The sequence below is a fragment of the Balaenoptera borealis genome (assembly GCF_965194805.1).
Source record: "Balaenoptera borealis genome assembly, chromosome: 2".
In the NCBI taxonomy this organism is placed as follows: Eukaryota; Metazoa; Chordata; class Mammalia; order Artiodactyla; family Balaenopteridae; genus Balaenoptera; species Balaenoptera borealis.
This window is the reverse complement of record NC_138867.1, coordinates 145055668-145062517: the sequence shown is the minus strand read 5'-3', so window position 1 is coordinate 145062517 and position 6850 is coordinate 145055668. Positions and strand designations below refer to the sequence as shown.

At 39.1% G+C, this 6850-nt stretch overlaps 1 long non-coding RNA gene across 1 annotated transcript; it reads left to right on the top strand.

Moving 5' to 3' along the window:
- On the top strand, positions 1 to 6618 carry LOC309623235. The gene is made up of 2 exons (XR_014241284.1): positions 1 to 4673; positions 5738 to 6618. It is a non-coding gene; the product is annotated as an uncharacterized lncRNA (long non-coding RNA).
- The last annotated feature ends 232 nt before the right edge of the window (positions 6619 to 6850 follow it).

Below are 6850 nucleotides of genomic sequence, written 5' to 3'. Positions count from 1 at the left end.
CAAAAAATCAGATGGTAAACTACTGATACCACTGTGCCCATGTTTGGATTGGAAGACAAAAGGACATTCCTGCACCCCAGACAGAAAGCTACCACCCCTCTGCATGTATCTCCATCTTCCCCTGACTTCTTTACTTCATTCCCTTTCTCAGGCCGTTTTCTTCCTCTCCTTCCAGTTGAAAAACAATCCTCTTTCTAATTTCTTTTTTTTTCATTTAGTGCACTACAGCACTTTGTTTCTCTCTTTTAATGTTTATACCCTTGTTTTTTCCCTGACTGCAATTAGTGAGCTGAAAATGGTTAGAATCTGCCCCATAGAACAGATTCTGCAGGCCCTTAACTCACCCTGGCAAGTGAACTACTGCCTTTCTCTATTCATCTTGCTTTCCCAAACGACTACTTAAAACGTCAACTCTCTTCCAACCTCAGATCTTCCAGTTTACATCCTTGCTCTTGGCAGATGACATTGTCTCATATTTTGTTAAGAAAATAGAAAGTCTCAAAGAGGAATTGCCTGAACTTCAGACCTCCAGATCTACAAACTAAGTTATATCTGCACTTGTCCTCACTTCTTTTGCTTGTTTCAATGCGGCAATTTTCTTCTACCTGAAGTCAACCCTTATATTTGTGCTCTGGCTCCTTCCCTCTCAGGAAACTTTATATAAATCCAGTATCCCTCTCTCTTGCTCTTGTATTTTTAACCTCTCTCTCTCTACAGGCTCATTTCCATCAATGATAAACATGCTACAGGATCTTGCCATCATAACTACTATCCTTTCTTTTCACAGTTGGGCATTTCAAAGCATTGTTTGCATTTGTCTAAACTTGACATAATCTGTAACTGTGTATTTCAGACAATTTGTTTAGTGACAATCTTTTACTATACTGTAAGCTTTGTGAGGAAACAGACCATGTCTGCTCTGTTCACCACTGTATCCTCAGAGCATAGCATGATGTTGGCTAAAGCAGGTACTCAATACATATTTGCAAATGGATGAATAATGAATAGAATGTCAAGTAATGAAAGATTATATAATAATACATATTATACATATAATAACATATATCAGTGATTTATAATGATTATAATTTGTAATTGACTCTGGATGCACAGGAAAGTTCTGAAATACACACCAAATGTTAACAGTTCATGGCACCATAGGATGCACTCAGTAAGTATTTGTTAAATGAATGAAAGAAATTATCTCTCGATGGCATCATAGAGCAGGTGAGTTTCACCTTGTTTATATTTTTCTGTATTTGAATTTTTTACAATAATTTTGCATTCTTTTTCTCTTTTATTAAAAATAGTACAAGGGGGCTTCCTGGTGGCGCAGGGGTTAGGAATCCGCCTGCCAATGCAGGGGACACGGGTTTGAGCCCTGGTCCGGGAAGATCCCACATGCCACGGAGCAACTAAGCCTGTGCGCCACAACTACTGAGCCTGCACTCTAGAGCCCATGAGCCACAACTACTGAGCCCACGTGCCACGACTACTGAAGCCCACGCGCCTAGAGCCCATGCTCCTCAACAAGAAAAGCCACCACAATGAGAAGCCCGCGCACCACAACAAAGAGTAGCCCTTGCTCGCCGCAACTAGAGAAAGCCCGTGCACAGCAACAAAGACCCAACGCAGCCAAAAAATAATAATAATTAAAAAAAAAATAGTACAAGACTTCCCTGGTGATCCAGTGGTTAAGACTCTCGCTTCCACTGCAGGGGGCACAGGTTCGATCCCTGATCGGGGAACTAAAATCCCACATGCTGTGTGGCATGGCCCAAAACAACAACAACAAAAATAATACAAACATATCCTTACCACTATTAATTTTTAGGCCTATCCTTGAAAATCTTTTCTGTGCTTTAGATATATACACGTGTATACAGTTTATACATATTTTAAAATAATTATGTATACACAGGAGGTTGCAAAAAGAGATTATGTGTACACTTCACTCAGTTTTTTCTAATGATCTCATCTTACGTAATTATAGTACAATATCAAAACCAGGATATTGACATTGGTACAATGTGTGTGCATATAATTGTATGCCATTTTATCACATGTAGATTCATATAGCCATCACTGCAATCAAGGTACAGAACTCTTCCATCACCACAAAGATACGCCTTGTGCTCCCTCTTTATACTCACACCCACCCCCATTTCTGTCACCATTCCTAACCCTTTGTCACTAATCTGGTTTCCATCTCTATGATTTCGTCATTTCCAGATGTTATGTAAACGGAAATATATGGTATATGCCTTTGAGATTGGCCTTTTTCACTCAGAATAAGGCCTGTGAGATTTACTCAAGCTATTGTGTGTATCAGTAGTCCATTTCCTCTTATGGCTGAGAAGGATTCCCTGGTATGGATTTATCACAGTTTGTCTAACCACCTGTTGGACATTGTGGTTGTTTCCACTTTTTGGCTTTTACAAATAAAATAGACCGTTTGTATGTAATGCAATTATTGATATTTTAAGGCTTCAGGCTGCCACTTTATTGTTTTCTGGTTTTTGTTTTTCTATTTTCTTTTTCCTGTCTTTCTGTTGGTTACTCAAACATGAGTTAAGAATTCCATTTTGATTTTTCTGTATTGTTTTAAAGTGTATCTCTTTGTATACATTTTTAGTGATTGCTCTGAGTATTATATATACATAACTTAGCAGTCTACTGGTGATAATATTTTACTAGTTCCAGTGACGTATAAAAACCTTGACCGCTAATTAAGTTCCTTTACTGTCTCTAGTTTATAATTGTCTTAAATATTTCCTCTACGTACATTGAGAACCATATCGAACAACGTTATAATTTTTGCTTCAATCATCAGATACAACCTAGAAATTTCAAGGAGAAGGAAAGTCTGTTGTATTTACCCATATTTTTATTCTTTCCATTGTTCTTTCTTCCTAATGTCCCAAGATTCCTTTTTGTTTAGAGAACTTCTTTTAGTCATTCTCTTAGGATAGGTTTGCTAGCAACAAATTCTTTCAGGCTTGCTTCATTTGAGAATGTCTTGACCTCTCCTTTATTACTAAAGCATATTCTCACTGCTTATAGAATCTGGATTGACAGTTCTTTTCTTCTGGCACTTGAAAAATGTGCCACTTCCTTCTGGCCTCCATAGTTTTAGAAGAGAAATCTGTCAATAAAATTGTTTTTCCTGCTGTTTATAAGCTATTGTTTCTTTCTTGCTGCTTTCAAGAATTTTTTTCTTTGTCTTTAGTTTTCAGAAGTTTGACTATGCTGTGTCTTGGTGGAGATTTATTTAGGTTTATTCTATTTGAGATTCACTCAACCTTTTTATTCTATATGTTTATGTCTTTTGCCAGTTTGGGAATTTTTAGACATTATTTCTTCAGATACTTTTCGTGGTTGGGGTAGAAGTCCAAGCTCCTCATTAGGCCTCCTTTGACACCCCATGTGGGCAGGAAAGGGCACCCCATTACTCTTGTACAGGGGTGAGGGTTCAGGTTCTCCACCAGCCTCCAGTGATACCACCCGAGTTGGGAGGTAGAGGGGTGCTTCATCACTACACCCCACATGGCCTCCACAGGAAGATAGTAAAAGTTCTGGCTTCCCACTCAGTCTTCTCTGACACCATCCTGGAAGGGAGTTGGAGTACCTCATTATAGCCTGGCAAGGGTGAAAGGCTAGACTTCCCACTGGGCTACTGCTGACAGAGGTGGTGGAAGTACCACTTTTTCTTGTGATATTTGGTTGGAGTATGGCAATGTGTCAGGGGTCTCCAAGAACACTCCTTTGTTCAATGATTCACCAGGAGGACTCACAGGACTCAATTTATTGTTGTATTCACAGTTGAGATTTATGGCAGAAAGTTACAAAGCAAAATCAGCAAAGGGAAAAGCTTCAAGGAATGAAGTCTAGAGGAAACAAAGCACAGGATTCTAAGAGTTCTCTCTCAGTGGAATGGCCCAGGGTGTGCTCAGTTTTTCAATCAGTGAATTGTGACAACACATATGAAGTGTTTTCTCCTGGGAAGCTCTTTAGAGATTCAGCACCCAAGGTTTTTGGAGGTCTGGTCATGTGGGTACTCACTTCCTAATATCAATTTCAGACTCCCAAAAGGAAAGCAGGTGAGCAGCATAAACCACGTGGTTTCCATGAACAATCTAGGCACAGTGAGACACTCTTCTCATTTAGGGAAGGTTTAATATCAGTGCAGGAAAATATCAGTGAAGTTCCCAGATGCCAGCCCAGGGCCAACCTCGCAAACAGGACTTTTTGGCGACAACAGGCTCAGGCCTCCCACGTTGACTCCTTTCTGCACAAGTGGTTATTTTACTTTATTTTTTTAACATCTTTATTGGAGTATAATTGCTTTACAATGGTGTGTTAGTTTCTGCTTTATAACAAACTGAATCAGTTATACATATACATATGTTCCCATATCTCTTCCTTCTTGCGTCTCCCACCCTCCCACCCTTCCTATCCCACCCCTCTAGGTTGTCACTCGGTGGTTTGTGACCATAAGTGGTTATTAACTAAATATTTTCTCCCTTGCTAGGCTGTGGCTTTCCTGGTTCTTTGTCTAGAGAGAACAGGCTTTTTGTCTGAGCCCACTGACATTTCCAGGTTGCCAGTATCTCTAGCACCCCAACTATGAAGTAAAAAGAAAACTCAGAGAACTCACTGCCTTGTCTTTCCAGGTAACTAGAGAACTCACTGCCTTGTCTTTCCAGATAACTAGCCAATCTGCCTTCTCTCCACCTTTCAGTCTTCTTATATTTGTTTTATAGCATCCAGGGTTTTTAGCTATACTTGGCAGAAGGAATGGGGAGAAATGCAACTGCTCTGTCTCATCCCGGAACAGGAAGTCTCTGTATTACTCTTAAAATTAAGAAAAAAGTGATTTTTAAAATTTTCATTTTGAAAACAGAGTATATATATATATATATATATATATATATATATATATATATATAAACAAAACATACACACATATATATACACATACATATATATATTAAAAATAGGCTTAATTTTTAAAATTGGATTTAGAACACAACGTGGGATATATCCTCTTAAAAAAAATTCTAGATATACAGTATAGTATCCCTGCAGGCAGTTACACATGCAGAGTGTTAACTGTAAAACCTGTGCTTCTGGTTTATATCCAAAGTCATGTGCATAGGAGACAATATCTTCTTAATCATAGGGGAAATAATTACAAATGTCCCTACCCACACATTCTAGACTAATGAACTACTTCTGAGATGAAAAATTTAGTATGATATACTGCCACCTAATCAACATTCAATTTGAAATCTTAAACAAGAACATCAAATTGTTATTATGTTGCAGTATTTCACATTATGAGGGAAATTTCATTTATTTATTTTTTATATCTACAGTGACTCATAAGTGAATAAATTAATGTCTCCCAACTTCAATAAATATTAATGAAATGTCTAGACTGTTAGAATCTAAACATTTACAATGTGACAAAGCAAGTTTTGATCACCAGTAAGCTATCTGTAATGACTAGTTTACCATTGTTTTATTCATTATACTTCTAATTGTCAGGAAACATTTCTTTAGCAATGTGTTAATGTCCAAAAAGCATTAGATGGGGTTCTAGAGGCAGCTTTGCCTAAAATTATCCTCCTGACTTTGAGGTAATCAATTTCCCCTGACCTCAATACCTGTTTATAAAAATGAGCTAATCGAATAACCAAAAGATGCTTTTAAATTCTATATTTTAAATCTCTAGGGCTTCCCTGGTGGCACAGTGGTTAAGAATCTGCCTGCCAATGCAGGGGACATGGGTTCAAGCCCTGGTCCAGGAAGATCCCCCATGCCACGGAGCAACTAAGCCTGTGCGCCACAACTACTGAGCCTGCACTCTAGAGCCCGCGAGCCACAACTACTGAGCCCACATGCCACAACTACTGAAGCCCGCGTGCCTAGAGCCAATGCTCTGCAACAAGAGAAGCCACCGCAATGAGAAGCCTATGCACCACAACGAAGAGTAGCCCCTGCTCACTGCTACTAGAGAAAGCCCGCGTGCAGCAGCGAAGACCCAGTGCAGCCTAATATAAATAAATAAATAAATTTATTTTTAAAAAAAAGAAATCTCTAGGGGACTTCTCTGGCAGTCCGGTGCTTAAGACTTTGCCTTCCAATGTAGGGGTTGCGGGTTTGATCCCTGGTGGGGGAGCTAAGATTCCACGTCCCTTGAGGCCAAAAAAACAAAAAACAGAAGCAATATTGTAACAAATTCAATAAAGACTTTAAAAAAAACTGGTTCACATAAAAAAAATCATTTAAAAAAAATCTCTGGGCTTCCCTGGTGGCGCAGTGGTTGAGAGTCTGCCTGCTAATGCAGGGGACACGGGTTCGAGCCCTGGTCTGGGAAGATCCCACATGCCACGGAGCAGCTGGGCCCGTGAGCCACAACTACTGAGCCTGCGCGTCTGGAGCCTGTGCTCCGCAACAAGAGGCCGCGATAGTGAGAGGCCCGCGCACCGCGATGAAGAGTGGCCCCCACTTGCCGTAACTAGAGAAAGCCCTCGCACGAACCGAAGACCCAACACAGCCAAAAATAAATAAAAATAAATAAATAAAGTAGCTATAAAATTAAAAAAAAAAAAATCTCCAGGTTTTAATTCAATAGTTCTCAAACAACAGCCTATAGACCTATTTGTGTCATGGTTTCCATCAATCTTTCACTTTCAAAATTAGAAATATAAACATCATGTAGTGCATTTTCATAAAGCCAAATGGAAAAATCATGTTCTTTTTCATTGATAGTTTTTATTACTTCTCTCATGTCTGTGTTTATCCTTCCTGGAATTTCCAGAGCTTCATTATTCATAGTGAAATA